This window comes from Danio rerio, chromosome 14, assembly GCF_052040795.2.
Source record: "Danio rerio strain M-AB ecotype USA chromosome 14, GRCz13ab, whole genome shotgun sequence".
Lineage (NCBI taxonomy): Eukaryota > Metazoa > Chordata > Actinopteri > Cypriniformes > Danionidae > Danio > Danio rerio.
In genome coordinates, this window is record NC_141034.1 from 15,496,360 (window position 1) to 15,515,841 (window position 19,482).

The window sequence follows — 19,482 nt, forward strand, 5'->3', positions numbered from 1 at the left end:
GAAAAGCTCATTTTCAACGTTCAATTCAGAATGTGATAAAACCAGATCCAGCCACTAAAATGCATCATTCTTTTTGTTTTAGACAACATTTCATGCACTGTTAAATATGTTTAAGAAAGTTGCAAGTGAAAATCTATGTCTATGACTGAGTTTGCATTACTGCTTATTTTGACCTCTGCTGGCTCTGAAAAGCTCATTTTCAACGTTCAATTCAGAATGTGATAAAACCAGATCCAGCCACTAAAATGCATCATTCTTTTTGTTTTAGACAACATTTCATGCACTGTTAAATATGTTTAAGAAAGTTGCAAGTGAAAATCAATGTCTATGACTGAGTTTGCATTACTGCTTATTTTGACCTCTGCTGGCTCTGAAAAGCTCATTTTCAACGTTCAATTCAGAATGTGATAAAACCAGATCCAGCCACTAAAAAGCATTTTCTTTTTGTTTTAGACAACATTTCATGCACTGTTAAATATGATAAAGCAAGTTGCAAGTGAAAATCTATGTCTATGACTGAGTTTGCATTACTGCTTATTTTGAACTCTGCTGGCTCTGAAAAGCTCATTTTTAACGTTCAATTCAGAATGTGATAAAACCAGTTCCAGCCACTAAAATGCATCATTCTTTTTGTTTTAGACAACATTTCATGCACTGTTAAATATGTTTAAGAAAGTTGCAAGTGAAAATCTATGTCTCTGACTGAGTTTGCATTACTGCTTATTTTGACCTCTGCTGGCTCTGAAAAGCTCATTTTCAACGTTCAATTCAGAATGTGATAAAACCAGATCCAGCCACTAAAATGCATCATTCTTTTTGTTTTAGACAACATTTTTTTTGCACTGTTAAACATGTTAAAGCAAGTTGCAAGTGAAAATCTATGTCTCTGACTGAGTTTGCATTACTGCTTATTTTGACCTCTGCTGGCTCTGAAAAGCTCATTTTCAACGTTCAATTCAGAATGTGATAAAACCAGATCCAGCCACTAAAATGCATCATTCTTTTTGTTTTAGACAACATTTCATGCACTGTTAAATATGTTTTAGAAAGTTGCAAGTGAAAATCTATGTCTATGACTGAGTTTGCATTACTGCTTATTTTGACCTCTGCTGGCTCTGAAAAGCTCATTTTCAACGTTCAATTCAGAATGTGATAAAACCAGATCCAGCTACTAAAATGCATCATTCTTTTTGTTTTAGACAACATTTTCTTTGCACTGTTAAACATGTTAAAGCAAGTTGCAAGTGAAAATCTATGTCTCTGACTGAGTTTGCATTACTGCTTATTTTGACCTCTGCTGGCTCTGAAAAGCTCATTTTCAACGTTCAATTCAGAATGTGATAAAACCAGATCCAGCCACTAAAATGCATCATTCTTTTTGTTTTAGACAACATTTCATGCACTGTTAAATATGTTTTAGAAAGTTGCAAGTGAAAATCTATGTCTATGACTGAGTTTGCATTACTGCTTATTTTGACCTCTGCTGGCTCTGAAAAGCTCATTTTCAGCGTTCAATTCAGAATGTGATAAAACCAGATCCAGCCACTAAAAAGCATTTTCTTTTTGTTTTAGACAACATTTCATGCACTGTTAAACATGTTAAAGCAAGTTGCAAGTGAAAATCTATGTCTATGACTGAGTTTGCATTACTGCTTATTTTGACCTCTGCTGGCTCTGAAAAGCTCATTTTCAACGTTCAATTCAGAATGTGATAAAACCAGATCCAGCCACTAAAATGCATCATTCTTTTTGTTTTAGACAACATTTCTTGCACTGTTAAATATGTTTAGGAAAGTTGCAAGTGAAAATCTATGTCTATGACTGAGTTTGCATTACTGCTTATTTTGACCTCTGCTGGCTCTGAAAAGCTCATTTTCAACGTTCAATTCAGAATGTGATAAAACCAGATCCAGCCACTAAAATGCATCATTCTTTTTGTTTTAGACAACATTTCATGCACTGTTAAATATGTTTAAGAAAGTTGCAAGTGAAAATCTATGTCTATGACTGAGTTTGCATTACTGCTTATTTTGACCTCTGCTGGCTCTGAAAAGCTCATTTTCAACGTTCAATTCAGAATGTGATAAAACCAGATCCAGCCACTAAAATGCATCATTCTTTTTGTTTTAGACAACATTTCATGCACTGTTAAATATGTTTAAGAAAATTGCAAGTGAAAATCTATGTCTATGACTGAGTTTGCATTACTGCTTATTTTGACCTCTGCTGGCTCTGAAAAGCTCATTTTCAACGTTCAATTCAGAATGTGATAAAACCAGATCCAGCCACTAAAATGCATCATTCTTTTTGTTTTAGACAACATTTCATGCACTGTTAAATATGTTTAAGAAAGTTGCAAGTGAAAATCTATGTCTATGACTGAGTTTGCATTACTGCTTATTTTGACCTCTGCTGGCTCTGAAAAGCTCATTTTCAACGTTCAATTCAGAATGTGATAAAACCAGATCCAGCTACTAAAATGCATCATTCTTTTTGTTTTAGACAACATTTCATGCACTGTTAAACATGTTAAAGAAAGTTGCAAGTGAAAATCTATGTCTCTGACTGAGTTTGCATTACTGCTTATTTTGACCTCTGCTGGCTCTGAAAAGCTCATTTTCAACGTTCAATTCAGAATGTGATAAAACCAGATCCAGCCACTAAAATGCATCATTCTTTTTGTTTTAGACAACATTTCATGCACTGTTAAATATGTTTAAGAAAGTTGCAAGTGAAAATCTATGTCTATGACTGAGTTTGCATTACTGCTTATTTTGACCTCTGCTGGCTCTGAAAAGCTCATTTTCAACGTTCAGTTCAGAATGTAATAAAACCAGATCCAGCCACTAAAAAGCATTTTCTTTTTGTTTTAGACAACATTTCATGCACTGTTAAATATGTTAAAGCAAGTTGCAAGTGAAAATCTATGTCTATGACTGAGTTTGCATTACTGCTTATTTTGACCTCTGCTGGCTCTGAAAAGCTCATTTTCAACGTTCAATTCAGAATGTGATAAAACCAGATCCAGCCACTAAAAAGCATTTTATTTATGTTTTAGACAACATTCCATGCACTGTTAAACATGTTAAAGCAAGTTGCAAGTGAAAATCTATGTCTATGACTGAGTTTGCATTACTGCTTATTTTGACCTCTGCTGGCTCTGAAAAGCTCATTTTCAACGTTCAATTCAGAATGTGATAAAACCAGATCCAGCCACTAAAAAGCATTTTCTTTTTGTTTTAGACAACATTTCATGCACTGTTAAATATGATAAAGCAAGTTGCAAGTGAAAATCTATGTCTATGACTGAGTTTGCATTACTGCTTATTTTGAACTCTGCTGGCTCTGAAAAGCTCATTTTTAACGTTCAATTCAGAATGTGATAAAACCAGTTCCAGCCACTAAAATGCATCATTTTTTTGTTTTAGACAACATTCCATGCACTGTTAAATATGTTTAAGAAAGTTGCAAGTGAAAATCTATGTCTCTGACTGAGTTTGCATTACTGCTTATTTTGACCTCTGCTGGCTCTGAAAAGCTCATTTTCAACGTTCAATTCAGAATGTGATAAAACCAGATCCAGCCACTAAAATGCATCATTCTTTTTGTTTTAGACAACATTTTTTTTGCACTGTTAAACATGTTAAAGCAAGTTGCAAGTGAAAATCTATGTCTCTGACTGAGTTTGCATTACTGCTTATTTTGACCTCTGCTGGCTCTGAAAAGCTCATTTTCAACGTTCAATTCAGAATGTGATAAAACCAGATCCAGCCACTAAAATGCATCATTCTTTTTGTTTTAGACAACATTTCATGCACTGTTAAATATGTTTTAGAAAGTTGCAAGTGAAAATCTATGTCTATGACTGAGTTTGCATTACTGCTTATTTTGACCTCTGCTGGCTCTGAAAAGCTCATTTTCAACGTTCAATTCAGAATGTGATAAAACCAGATCCAGCCACTAAAAAGCATTTTCTTTTTGTTTTAGACAACATTTCATGCACTGTTAAATATGATAAAGCAAGTTGCAAGTGAAAATCTATGTCTATGACTGAGTTTGCATTACTGCTTATTTTGAACTCTGCTGGCTCTGAAAAGCTCATTTTTAACGTTCAATTCAGAATGTGATAAAACCAGTTCCAGCCACTAAAATGCATCATTTTTTTGTTTTAGACAACATTCCATGCACTGTTAAATATGTTTAAGAAAGTTGCAAGTGAAAATCTATGTCTCTGACTGAGTTTGCATTACTGCTTATTTTGACCTCTGCTGGCTCTGAAAAGCTCATTTTCAACGTTCAATTCAGAATGTGATAAAACCAGATCCAGCCACTAAAATGCATCATTCTTTTTGTTTTAGACAACATTTTTTTTGCACTGTTAAACATGTTAAAGCAAGTTGCAAGTGAAAATCTATGTCTCTGACTGAGTTTGCATTACTGCTTATTTTGACCTCTGCTGGCTCTGAAAAGCTCATTTTCAACGTTCAATTCAGAATGTGATAAAACCAGATCCAGCCACTAAAATGCATCATTCTTTTTGTTTTAGACAACATTTCATGCACTGTTAAATATGTTTTAGAAAGTTGCAAGTGAAAATCTATGTCTATGACTGAGTTTGCATTACTGCTTATTTTGACCTCTGCTGGCTCTGAAAAGCTCATTTTCAACGTTCAATTCAGAATGTGATAAAACCAGATCCAGCTACTAAAATGCATCATTCTTTTTGTTTTAGACAACATTTTTTTTGCACTGTTAAACATGTTAAAGCAAGTTGCAAGTGAAAATCTATGTCTCTGACTGAGTTTGCATTACTGCTTATTTTGACCTCTGCTGGCTCTGAAAAGCTCATTTTCAACGTTCAATTCAGAATGTGATAAAACCAGATCCAGCCACTAAAATGCATCATTCTTTTTGTTTTAGACAACATTTCATGCACTGTTAAATATGTTTTAGAAAGTTGCAAGTGAAAATCTATGTCTATGACTGAGTTTGCATTACTGCTTATTTTGACCTCTGCTGGCTCTGAAAAGCTCATTTTCAGCGTTCAATTCAGAATGTGATAAAACCAGATCCAGCCACTAAAAAGCATTTTCTTTTTGTTTTAGACAACATTTCATGCACTGTTAAACATGTTAAAGCAAGTTGCAAGTGAAAATCTATGTCTATGACTGAGTTTGCATTACTGCTTATTTTGACCTCTGCTGGCTCTGAAAAGCTCATTTTCAACGTTCAATTCAGAATGTGATAAAACCAGATCCAGCCACTAAAATGCATCATTCTTTTTGTTTTAGACAACATTTCTTGCACTGTTAAATATGTTTAGGAAAGTTGCAAGTGAAAATCTATGTCTATGACTGAGTTTGCATTACTGCTTATTTTGACCTCTGCTGGCTCTGAAAAGCTCATTTTCAACGTTAAATTCAGAATGTGATAAAACCAGATCCAGCCACTAAAATGCATCATTCTTTTTGTTTTAGACAACATTTCATGCACTGTTAAATATGTTTAAGAAAGTTGCAAGTGAAAATCTATGTCTATGACTGAGTTTGCATTACTGCTTATTTTGACCTCTGCTGGCTCTGAAAAGCTCATTTTCAACGTTCAATTCAGAATGTGATAAAACCAGATCCAGCCACTAAAATGCATCATTCTTTTTGTTTTAGACAACATTTCATGCACTGTTAAATATGTTTAAGAAAGTTGCAAGTGAAAATCTATGTCTATGACTGAGTTTGCATTACTGCTTATTTTGACCTCTGCTGGCTCTGAAAAGCTCATTTTCAACGTTCAATTCAGAATGTGATAAAACCAGATCCAGCCACTAAAATGCATCATTCTTTTTGTTTTAGACAACATTTCATGCACTGTTAAATATGTTTAAGAAAGTTGCAAGTGAAAATCTATGTCTATGACTGAGTTTGCATTACTGCTTATTTTGACCTCTGCTGGCTCTGAAAAGCTCATTTTCAACGTTCAATTCAGAATGTGATAAAACCAGATCCAGCTACTAAAATGCATCATTCTTTTTGTTTTAGACAACATTTCATGCACTGTTAAACATGTTAAAGAAAGTTTCAAGTGAAAATCTATGTCTCTGACTGAGTTTGCATTACTGCTTATTTTGACCTCTGCTGGCTCTGAAAAGCTCATTTTCAACGTTCAATTCAGAATGTGATAAAACCAGATCCAGCCACTAAAATGCATCATTCTTTTTGTTTTAGACAACATTTCATGCACTGTTAAATATGTTTAAGAAAGTTGCAAGTGAAAATCTATGTCTATGACTGAGTTTGCATTACTGCTTATTTTGACCTCTGCTGGCTCTGAAAAGCTCATTTTCAACGTTCAGTTCAGAATGTAATAAAACCAGATCCAGCCACTAAAAAGCATTTTCTTTTTGTTTTAGACAACATTTCATGCACTGTTAAATATGTTAAAGCAAGTTGCAAGTGAAAGTCTATGTCTATGACTGAGTTTGCATTACTGCTTATTTTGACCTCTGCTGGCTCTGAAAAGCTCATTTTCAACGTTCAATTCAGAATGTGATAAAACCAGATCCAGCCACTAAAAAGCATTTTATTTATGTTTTAGACAACATTCCATGCACTGTTAAACATGTTAAAGCAAGTTGCAAGTGAAAATCTATGTCTATGACTGAGTTTGCATTACTGCTTATTTTGACCTCTGCTGGCTCTGAAAAGCTCATTTTCAACGTTCAATTCAGAATGTGATAAAACCAGATCCAGCCACTAAAATGCATCATTCTTTTTGTTTTAGACAACATTTCATGCACTGTTAAATATGTTTAAGAAAATTGCAAGTGAAAATCTATGTCTATGACTGAGTTTGCATTACTGCTTATTTTGACCTCTGCTGGCTCTGAAAAGCTCATTTTCAACGTTCAATTCAGAATGTGATAAAACCAGATCCAGCCACTAAAAAGCATTTTCTTTTTGTTTTAGACAACATTTCATGCACTGTTAAACATGTTAAAGAAAGTTGCAAGTGAAAATCTATGTCTCTGACTGAGTTTGCATTACTGCTTATTTTGACCTCTGCTGGCTCTGAAAAGCTCATTTTCAACGTTCAATTCAGAATGTGATAAAACCAGATCCACCTACTAAAATGCATCATTCTTTTTGTTTTAGACAACATTTCATGCACTGTTAAATATGTTTAAGAAAGTTGCAAGTGAAAATCTATGTCTATGACTGAGTTTGCATTACTGCTTATTTTGAACTCTGCTGGCTCTGAAAAGCTCATTTTTAACGTTCAATTCAGAATGTGATAAAACCAGTTCCAGCCACTAAAATGCATCATTCTTTTTGTTTTAGACAACATTTCATGCACTGTTAAATATGTTTAAGAAAGTTGCAAGTAAAAATCTATGTCTATGACTGAGTTTGCATTACTGCTTATTTTGAACTCTGCTGGCTCTGAAAAGCTCATTTTTAACGTTCAATTCAGAATGTGATAAAACCAGTTCCAGCCACTAAAATGCATCATTCTTTTTGTTTTAGACAACATTTCATGCACTGTTAAATATGTTTAAGAAAGTTGCAAGTGAAAATCTATGTCTCTGACTGAGTTTGCATTACTGCTTATTTTGACCTCTGCTGGCTCTGAAAAGCTCATTTTCAACGTTCAATTCAGAATGTGATAAAACCAGATCCAGCCACTAAAAAGCATTTTCTTTTTGTTTTAGACAACATTTCATGCACTGTTAAACATGTTAAAGCAAGTTGCAAGTGAAAATCTATGTCTATGACTCAGTTTGCATTACTGCTTATTTTGACCTCTGCTGGCTCTGAAAAGCTCATTTTCAACGTTCAATTCAGAATGTGATAAAACCAGATCCAGCCACTAAAATGCATCATTCTTTTTGTTTTAGACAACATTTTTTTTGCACTGTTAAACATGTTAAAGCAAGTTGCAAGTGAAAATCTATGTCTCTGACTGAGTTTGCATTACTGCTTATTTTGACCTCTGCTGGCTCTGAAAAGCTCATTTTCAACGTTCAATTCAGAATGTGATAAAACCAGATCCAGCCACTAAAATGCATCATTCTTTTTGTTTTAGACAACATTTCATGCACTGTTAAATATGTTTAAGAAAGTTGCAAGTGAAAATCTATGTCTATGACTGAGTTTGCATTACTGCTTATTTTGACCTCTGCTGGCTCTGAAAAGCTCATTTTCAATGTTCAATTCAGAATGTGATAAAACCAGATCCAGCTACTAAAATGCATCATTCTTTTTGTTTTAGACAACATTTCATGCACTGTTAAACATGTTAAAGCAAGTTGCAAGTGAAAATCTATGTCTCTGACTGAGTTTGCATTACTGCTTATTTTGACCTCTGCTGGCTCTGAAAAGCTCATTTTCAACGTTCAATTCAGAATGTGATAAAACCAGATCCAGCCACTAAAATGCATCATTCTTTTTGTTTTAGACAACATTTCATGCACTGTTAAATATGTTTAAGAAAGTTGCAAGTGAAAATCTATGTCTATGACTGAGTTTGCATTACTGCTTATTTTGAACTCTGCTGGCTCTGAAAAGCTCATTTTTAACGTTCAATTCAGAATGTGATAAAACCAGTTCCAGCCACTAAAATGCATCATTCTTTTTGTTTTAGACAACATTTCATGCACTGTTAAATATGTTTAAGAAAGTTGCAAGTGAAAATCTATGTCTCTGACTGAGTTTGCATTACTGCTTATTTTGACCTCTGCTGGCTCTGAAAAGCTCATTTTCAACGTTCAATTCAGAATGTGATAAAACCAGATCCAGCCACTAAAAAGCATTTTCTTTTTGTTTTAGACAACATTTCATGCACTGTTAAACATGTTAAAGCAAGTTGCAAGTGAAAATCTATGTCTATGACTGAGTTTGCATTACTGCTTATTTTGACCTCTGCTGGCTCTGAAAAGCTCATTTTCAACGTTCAATTCAGAATGTGATAAAACCAGATCCAGCCACTAAAATGCATCATTCTTTTTGTTTTAGACAACATTTTTTTTGCACTGTTAAACATGTTAAAGCAAGTTGCAAGTGAAAATCTATGTCTCTGACTGAGTTTGCATTACTGCTTATTTTGACCTCTGCTGGCTCTGAAAAGCTCATTTTCAACGTTCAATTCAGAATGTGATAAAACCAGATCCAGCCACTAAAATGCATCATTCTTTTTGTTTTAGACAACATTTCATGCACTGTTAAATATGTTTTAGAAAGTTGCAAGTGAAAATCTATGTCTATGACTGAGTTTGCATTACTGCTTATTTTGACCTCTGCTGGCTCTGAAAAGCTCATTTTCAACGTTCAATTCAGAATGTGATAAAACCAGATCCAGCCACTAAAAAGCATTTTCTTTTTGTTTTAGACAACATTTCATGCACTGTTAAATATGTTAAAGCAAGTTGCAAGTGAAAATCTATGTCTATGACTGAGTTTGCATTACTGCTTATTTTGACCTCTGCTGGCTCTGAAAAGCTCATTTTCAACGTTCAATTCAGAATGTGATAAAACCAGATCCAGCCACTAAAAAGCATTTTATTTATGTTTTAGACAACATTCCATGCACTGTTAAACATGTTAAAGCAAGTTGCAAGTGAAAATCTATGTCTATGACTGAGTTTGCATTACTGCTTATTTTGACCTCTGCTGGCTCTGAAAAGCTCATTTTCAACGTTCAATTCAGAATGTGATAAAACCAGATCCAGCCACTAAAATGCATCATTCTTTTTGTTTTAGACAACATTTCATGCACTGTTAAATATGTTTAAGAAAATTGCAAGTGAAAATCTATGTCTATGAGTGAGTTTGCATTACTGCTTATTTTGACCTCTGCTGGCTCTGAAAAGCTCATTTTCAACGTTCAATTCAGAATGTGATGAAACCAGATCCAGCCACTAAAAAGCATTTTCTTTTTGTTTTAGACAACATTTCATGCACTGTTAAACATGTTAAAGAAAGTTGCAAGTGAAAATCTATGTCTCTGACTGAGTTTGCATTACTGCTTATTTTGACCTCTGCTGGCTCTGAAAAGCTCATTTTCAACGTTCAATTCAGAATGTGATAAAACCAGATCCAGCCACTAAAATGCATCATTCTTTTTGTTTTAGACAACATTTCATGCACTGTTAAATATGTTTAAGAAAGTTGCAAGTGAAAATCAATGTCTATGACTGAGTTTGCATTACTGCTTATTTTGACCTCTGCTGGCTCTGAAAAGCTCATTTTCAACGTTCAATTCAGAATGTGATAAAACCAGATCCAGCCACTAAAAAGCATTTTCTTTTTGTTTTAGACAACATTTCATGCACTGTTAAATATGTTAAAGCAAGTTGCAAGTGAAAATCTATGTCTATGACTGAGTTTGCATTACTGCTTATTTTGACCTCTGCTGGCTCTGAAAAGCTCATTTTCAACGTTCAATTCAGAATGTGATAAAACCAGATCCAGCCACTAAAATGCATCATTCTTTTTGTTTTAGACAACATTTCATGCACTGTTAAATATGTTTAAGAAAGTTGCAAGTGAAAATCTATGTCTATGACTGAGTTTGCATTACTGCTTATTTTGACCTCTGCTGGCTCTGAAAAGCTCATTTTCAACGTTCAATTCAGAATGTGATAAAACCAGATCCAGCTACTAAAATGCATCATTCTTTTTGTTTTAGACAACATTTCATGCACTGTTAAACATGTTAAAGCAAGTTGCAAGTGAAAATCTATGTCTCTGACTGAGTTTGCATTACTGCTTATTTTGACCTCTGCTGGCTCTGAAAAGCTCATTTTCAACGTTCAATTCAGAATGTGATAAAACCAGATCCAGCCACTAAAATGCATCATTCTTTTTGTTTTAGACAACATTTCATGCACTGTTAAATATGTTTAAGAAAGTTGCAAGTGAAAATCTATGTCTATGACTGAGTTTGCATTACTGCTTTTTTTGAACTCTGCTGGCTCTGAAAAGCTCATTTTTAACGTTCAATTCAGAATGTGATAAAACCAGTTCCAGCCACTAAAATGCATCATTCTTTTTGTTTTAGACAACATTTCATGCAGTGTTAAATATGTTTAAGAAAGTTGCAAGTGAAAATCTATGTCTCTGACTGAGTTTGCATTACTGCTTATTTTGACCTCTGCTGGCTCTGAAAAGCTCATTTTCAACGTTCAATTCAGAATGTGATAAAACCAGATCCAGCCACTAAAAAGCATTTTCTTTTTGTTTTAGACAACATTTCATGCACTGTTAAACATGTTAAAGCAAGTTGCAAGTGAAAATCTATGTCTATGACTGAGTTTGCATTACTGCTTATTTTGACCTCTGCTGGCTCTGAAAAGCTCATTTTCAACGTTCAATTCAGAATGTGATAAAACCAGATCCAGCCACTAAAATGCATCATTCTTTTTGTTTTAGACAACATTTTTTTTGCACTGTTAAACATGTTAAAGCAAGTTGCAAGTGAAAATCTATGTCTCTGACTGAGTTTGCATTACTGCTTATTTTGACCTCTGCTGGCTCTGAAAAGCTCATTTTCAACGTTCAATTCAGAATGTGATAAAACCAGATCCAGCCACTAAAATGCATCATTCTTTTTGTTTTAGACAACATTTCATGCACTGTTAAATATGTTTTAGAAAGTTGCAAGTGAAAATCTATGTCTATGACTGAGTTTGCATTACTGCTTATTTTGACCTCTGCTGGCTCTGAAAAGCTCATTTTCAACGTTCAATTCAGAATGTGATAAAACCAGATCCAGCCACTAAAAAGCATTTTCTTTTTGTTTTAGACAACATTTCATGCACTGTTAAATATGTTAAAGCAAGTTGCAAGTGAAAATCTATGTCTATGGCTGAGTTTGCATTACTGCTTATTTTGACCTCTGCTGGCTCTGAAAAGCTCATTTTCAACGTTCAATTCAGAATGTGATAAAACCAGATCCAGCCACTAAAAAGCATTTTATTTATGTTTTAGACAACATTCCATGCACTGTTAAACATGTTAAAGCAAGTTGCAAGTGAAAATCTATGTCTATGACTGAGTTTGCATTACTGCTTATTTTGACCTCTGCTGGCTCTGAAAAGCTCATTTTCAACGTTCAATTCAGAATGTGATAAAACCAGATCCAGCCACTAAAATGCATCATTCTTTTTGTTTTAGACAACATTTCATGCACTGTTAAATATGTTTAAGAAAATTGCAAGTGAAAATCTATGTCTATGACTGAGTTTGCATTACTGCTTATTTTGACCTCTGCTGGCTCTGAAAAGCTCATTTTCAACGTTCAATTCAGAATGTGATAAAACCAGATCCAGCAACTAAAAAGCATTTTCTTTTTGTTTTAGACAACATTTCATGCACTGTTAAACATGTTAAAGAAAGTTGCAAGTGAAAATCTATGTCTCTGACTGAGTTTGCATTACTGCTTATTTTGACCTCTGCTGGCTCTGAAAAGCTCATTTTCAACGTTCAATTCAGAATGTGATAAAACCAGATCCAGCCACTAAAATGCATCATTCTTTTTGTTTTAGACAACATTTCATGCACTGTTAAATATGTTTAAGAAAGTTGCAAGTGAAAATCAATGTCTATGACTGAGTTTGCATTACTGCTTATTTTGACCTCTGCTGGCTCTGAAAAGCTCATTTTCAACGTTCAATTCAGAATGTGATAAAACCAGATCCAGCCACTAAAAAGCATTTTCTTTTTGTTTTAGACAACATTTCATGCACTGTTAAATATGTTAAAGCAAGTTGCAAGTGAAAATCTATGTCTATGACTGAGTTTGCATTACTGCTTATTTTGACCTCTGCTGGCTCTGAAAAGCTCATTTTCAACGTTCAATTCAGAATGTGATAAAACCAGATCCAGCCACTAAAATGCATCATTCTTTTTGTTTTAGACAACATTTCATGCACTGTTAAATATGTTTAAGAAAGTTGCAAGTGAAAATCTATGTCTATGACTGAGTTTGCATTACTGCTTATTTTGACCTCTGCTGGCTCTGAAAAGCTCATTTTCAACGTTCAATTCAGAATGTGATAAAACCAGATCCAGCTACTAAAATGCATCATTCTTTTTGTTTTAGACAACATTTCATGCACTGTTAAACATGTTAAAGCAAGTTGCAAGTGAAAATCTATGTCTCTGACTGAGTTTGCATTACTGCTTATTTTGACCTCTGCTGGCTCTGAAAAGCTCATTTTCAACGTTCAATTCAGAATGTGATAAAACCAGATCCAGCCACTAAAATGCATCATTCTTTTTGTTTTAGACAACATTTCATGCACTGTTAAATATGTTTAAGAAAGTTGCAAGTGAAAATCTATGTCTATGACTGAGTTTGCATTACTGCTTATTTTGAACTCTGCTGGCTCTGAAAAGCTCATTTTTAACGTTCAATTCAGAATGTGATAAAACCAGTTCCAGCCACTAAAATGCATCATTCTTTTTGTTTTAGACAACATTTCATGCACTGTTAAATATGTTTAAGAAAGTTGCAAGTGAAAATCTATGTCTCTGACTGAGTTTGCATTACTGCTTATTTTGACCTCTGCTGGCTCTGAAAAGCTCATTTTCAACGTTCAATTCAGAATGTGATAAAACCAGATCCAGCCACTAAAAAGCATTTTCTTTTTGTTTTAGACAACATTTCATGCACTGTTAAACATGTTAAAGCAAGTTGCAAGTGAAAATCTATGTCTATGACTCAGTTTGCATTACTGCTTATTTTGACCTCTGCTGGCTCTGAAAAGCTCATTTTCAACGTTCAATTCAGAATGTGATAAAACCAGATCCAGCCACTAAAATGCATCATTCTTTTTGTTTTAGACAACATTTTTTTTGCACTGTTAAACATGTTAAAGCAAGTTGCAAGTGAAAATCTATGTCTCTGACTGAGTTTGCATTACTGCTTATTTTGACCTCTGCTGGCTCTGAAAAGCTCATTTTCAACGTTCAATTCAGAATGTGATAAAACCAGATCCAGCCACTAAAATGCATCATTCTTTTTGTTTTAGACAACATTTCATGCACTGTTAAATATGTTTAAGAAAGTTGCAAGTGAAAATCTATGTCTATGACTGAGTTTGCATTACTGCTTATTTTGACCTCTGCTGGCTCTGAAAAGCTCATTTTCAACGTTCAATTCAGAATGTGATAAAACCAGATCCAGCTACTAAAATGCATCATTCTTTTTGTTTTAGACAACATTTCATGCACTGTTAAACATGTTAAAGCAAGTTGCAAGTGAAAATCTATGTCTCTGACTGAGTTTGCATTAGTGCTTATTTTGACCTCTGCTGGCTCTGAAAAGCTCATTTTCAACGTTCAATTCAGAATGTGATAAAACCAGATCCAGCCACTAAAATGCATCATTCTTTTTGTTTTAGACAACATTTCATGCACTGTTAAATATGTTTAAGAAAGTTGCAAGTGAAAATCTATGTCTATGACTGAGTTTGCATTACTGCTTATTTTGAACTCTGCTGGCTCTGAAAAGCTCATTTTTAACGTTCAATTCAGAATGTGATAAAACCAGTTCCAGCCACTAAAATGCATCATTCTTTTTGTTTTAGACAACATTTCATGCACTGTTAAATATGTTTAAGAAAGTTGCAAGTGAAAATCTATGTCTCTGACTGAGTTTGCATTACTGCTTATTTTGACCTCTGCTGGCTCTGAAAAGCTCATTTTCAACGTTCAATTCAGAATGTGATAAAACCAGATCCAGCCACTAAAAAGCATTTTCTTTTTGTTTTAGACAACATTTCATGCACTGTTAAACATGTTAAAGCAAGTTGCAAGTGAAAATCTATGTCTATGACTGAGTTTGCATTACTGCTTATTTTGACCTCTGCTGGCTCTGAAAAGCTCATTTTCAACGTTCAATTCAGAATGTGATAAAACCAGATCCAGCCACTAAAATGCATCATTCTTTTTGTTTTAGACAACATTTTTTTTGCACTGTTAAACATGTTAAAGCAAGTTGCAAGTGAAAATCTATGTCTCTGACTGAGTTTGCATTACTGCTTATTTTGACCTCTGCTGGCTCTGAAAAGCTCATTTTCAACGTTCAATTCAGAATGTGATAAAACCAGATCCAGCCACTAAAATGCATCATTCTTTTTGTTTTAGACAACATTTCATGCACTGTTAAATATGTTTTAGAAAGTTGCAAGTGAAAATCTATGTCTATGACTGAGTTTGCATTACTGCTTATTTTGACCTCTGCTGGCTCTGAAAAGCTCATTTTCAACGTTCAATTCAGAATGTGATAAAACCAGATCCAGCCACTAAAAAGCATTTTCTTTTTGTTTTAGACAACATTTCATGCACTGTTAAACATGTTAAAGCAAGTTGCAAGTGAAAATCTATGTCTATGACTGAGTTTGCATTACTGCTTATTTTGACCTCTGCTGGCTCTGAAAAGCTCATTTTCAACGTTCAATTCAGAATGTGATAAAACCAGATCCAGCCACTAAAATGCATCATTCTTTTTGTTTTAGACAACATTTCTTGCACTGTTAAATATGTTTAGGAAAGTTGCAAGTGAAAATCTATTTCTATGACTGAGTTTGCATTACTGCTTATTTTGACCTCTGCTGGCTCTGAAAAGCTCATTTTCAACGTTCAATTCAGAATGTGATAAAACCAGATCCAGCCACTAAAATGCATCATTCTTTTTGTTTTAGACAACATTTCATGCACTGTTAAATATGTTTAAGAAAGTTGCAAGTGAAAATCTATGTCTATGACTGAGTTTGCATTACTGCTTATTTTGACCTCTGCTGGCTCTGAAAAGCTCATTTTCAACGTTCAATTCAGAATGTAATAAAACCAGATCCAGCCAATAAAAAGCATTTTCTTTTTGTTTTAGACAACATTTCATGCACTGTTAAACATGTTAAAGCAAGTTGCAAGTGAAAATCTATGTCTATGACTGAGTTTGCATTACTGCTTATTTTTGACCTCTGCTGGCTCTGAAAAGCTCATTTTCAACGTTCAATTCAGAATGTGATAAAACCAGATCCAGCTACTAAAATGCATCATTCTTTTTGTTTTAGACAACATTTCATGCACTGTTAAATATGTTTAAGAAAGTTGCAAGTAAAAATCTATGTCTCTGACTGAGTTTGCATTACTGCTTATATTGACCTCTGCTGGCTCTGAAAAACTCATTTTCAACGTTCAATTCAGAATGTGATAAAACCAGATCCAGCCACTAAAATGCATCATTCTTTTTGTTTTAGACAACATTTCATGCACTGTTAAATATGTTTAAGAAAGTTGCAAGTGAAAATCTATGTCTATGACTGAGTTTGCATTACTGCTTATTTTGACCTCTGCTGGCTCTGAAAAGCTCATTTTCAACGTTCAATTCAGAATGTGATAAAACCAGATCCAGCCACTAAAAAGCATTTTATTTTTGTTTTAGACAACATTCCATGCACTGTTAAACATGTTAAAGCAAGTTGCAAGTGAAAATCTATGTCTATGACTGAGTTTGCATTACTGCTTATTTTGACCTCTGCTGGCTCTGAAAAGCTCATTTTCAACGTTCAATTCAGAATGTGATAAAACCAGATCCAGCCACTAAAATGCATCATTCTTTTTGTTTTAGACAACATTTCATGCACTGTTAAATATGTTTAAGAAAGTTGCAAGTGAAAATCTATGTCTATGACTGAGTTTGCATTACTGCTTATTTTGACCTCTGCTGGCTCTGAAAAGCTCATTTTCAACGTTCAATTCAGAATGTGATAAAACCAGATCCAGCTACTAAAATGCATCATTCTTTTTGTTTTAGACAACATTTCATGCACTGTTAAACATGTTAAAGCAAGTTGCAAGTGAAAATCTATGTCTCTGACTGAGTTTGCATTACTGCTTATTTTGACCTCTGCTGGCTCTGAAAAGCTCATTTTCAACGTTCAATTCAGAATGTGATAAAACCAGATCCAGCCACTAAAATGCATCATTCTTTTTGTTTTAGACAACATTTCATGCACTGTTAAATATGTTTAAGAAAGTTGCAAGTGAAAATCTATGTCTATGACTGAGTTTGCATTACTGCTTATTTTGAACTCTGCTGGCTCTGAAAAGCTCATTTTTAACGTTCAATTCAGAATGTGATAAAACCAGTTCCAGCCACTAAAATGCATCATTCTTTTTGTTTTAGACAACATTTCATGCACTGTTAAATATGTTTAAGAAAGTTGCAAGTGAAAATCTATGTCTCTGACTGAGTTTGCATTACTGCTTATTTTGACCTCTGCTGGCTCTGAAAAGCTCATTTTCAACGTTCAATTCAGAATGTGATAAAACCAGATCCAGCCACTAAAAAGCATTTTCTTTTTGTTTTAGACAACATTTCATGCACTGTTAAACATGTTAAAGCAAGTTGCAAGTGAAAATCTATGTCTATGACTCAGTTTGCATTACTGCTTATTTTGACCTCTGCTGGCTCTGAAAAGCTCATTTTCAACGTTCAATTCAGAATGTGATAAAACCAGATCCAGCCACTAAAATGCATCATTCTTTTTGTTTTAGACAACATTTTTTTTGCACTGTTAAACATGTTAAAGCAAGTTGCAAGTGAAAATCTATGTCTCTGACTGAGTTTGCATTACTGCTTATTTTGACCTCTGCTGGCTCTGAAAAGCTCATTTTCAACGTTCAATTCAGAATGTGATAAAACCAGATCCAGCCACTAAAATGCATCATTCTTTTTGTTTTAGACAACATTTCATGCACTGTTAAATATGTTTAAGAAAGTTGCAAGTGAAAATCTATGTCTATGACTGAGTTTGCATTACTGCTTATTTTGACCTCTGCTGGCTCTGAAAAGCTCATTTTCAACGTTCAATTCAGAATGTGATAAAACCAGATCCAGCTACTAAAATGCATCATTCTTTTTGTTTTAGACAACATTTCATGCACTGTTAAACATGTTAAAGCAAGTTGCAAGTGAAAATCTATGTCTCTGACTGAGTTTGCATTAGTGCTTATTTTGACCTCTGCTGGCTCTGAAAAGCTCATTTTCAACGTTCAATTCAGAATGTGATAAAACCAGATCCAGCCACTAAAATGCATCATTCTTTTTGTTTTAGACAACATTTCATGCACTGTTAAATATGTTTAAGAAAGTTGCAAGTGAAAATCTATGTCTATGACTGAGTTTGCATTACTGCTTATTTTGAACTCTGCTGGCTCTGAAAAGCTCATTTTTAACGTTCAATTCAGAATGTGATAAAACCAGTTCCAGCCACTAAAATGCATCATTCTTTTTGTTTTAGACAACATTTCATGCACTGTTAAATATGTTTAAGAAAGTTGCAAGTGAAAATCTATGTCTCTGACTGAGTTTGCATTACTGCTTATTTTGACCTCTGCTGGCTCTGAAAAGCTCATTTTCAACGTTCAATTCAGAATGTGATAAAACCAGATCCAGCCACTAAAAAGCATTTTCTTTTTGTTTTAGACAACATTTCATGCACTGTTAAACATGTTAAAGCAAGTTGCAAGTGAAAATCTATGTCTATGACTGAGTTTGCATTACTGCTTATTTTGACCTCTGCTGGCTCTGAAAAGCTCATTTTCAACGTTCAATTCAGAATGTGATAAAACCAGATCCAGCCACTAAAAAGCATTTTCTTTTTGTTTTAGACAACATTTCATGCACTGTTAAACATGTTAAAGCAAGTTGCAAGTGAAAATCTATGTCTATGACTCAGTTTGCATTACTGCTTATTTTGACCTCTGCTGGCTCTGAAAAGCTCATTTTCAACGTTCAATTCAGAATGTGATAAAACCAGATCCAGCCACTAAAATGCATCATTCTTTTTGTTTTAGACAACATTTTTTTTGCACTGTTAAACATGTTAAAGCAAGTTGCAAGTGAAAATCTATGTCTCTGACTGAGTTTGCATTACTGCTTATTTTGACCTCTGCTGGCTCTGAAAAGCTCATTTTCAACGTTCAATTCAGAATGTGATAAAACCAGATCCAGCCACTAAAATGCATCATTCTTTTTGTTTTAGACAACATTTCATGCACTGTTAAATATGTTTAAGAAAGTTGCAAGTGAAAATCTATGTCTATGACTGAGTTTGCATTACTGCTTATTTTGACCTCTGCTGGCTCTGAAAAGCTCATTTTCAACGTTCAATTCAGAATGTGATAAAACCAGATCCAGCTACTAAAATGCATCATTCTTTTTGTTTTAGACAACATTTCATGCACTGTTAAACATGTTAAAGCAAGTTGCAAGTGAAAATCTATGTCTCTGACTGAGTTTGCATTAGTGCTTATTTTGACCTCTGCTGGCTCTGAAAAGCTCATTTTCAACGTTCAATTCAGAATGTGATAAAACCAGATCCAGCCACTAAAATGCATCATTCTTTTTGTTTTAGACAACATTTCATGCACTGTTAAATATGTTTAAGAAAGTTGCAAGTGAAAATCTATGTCTATG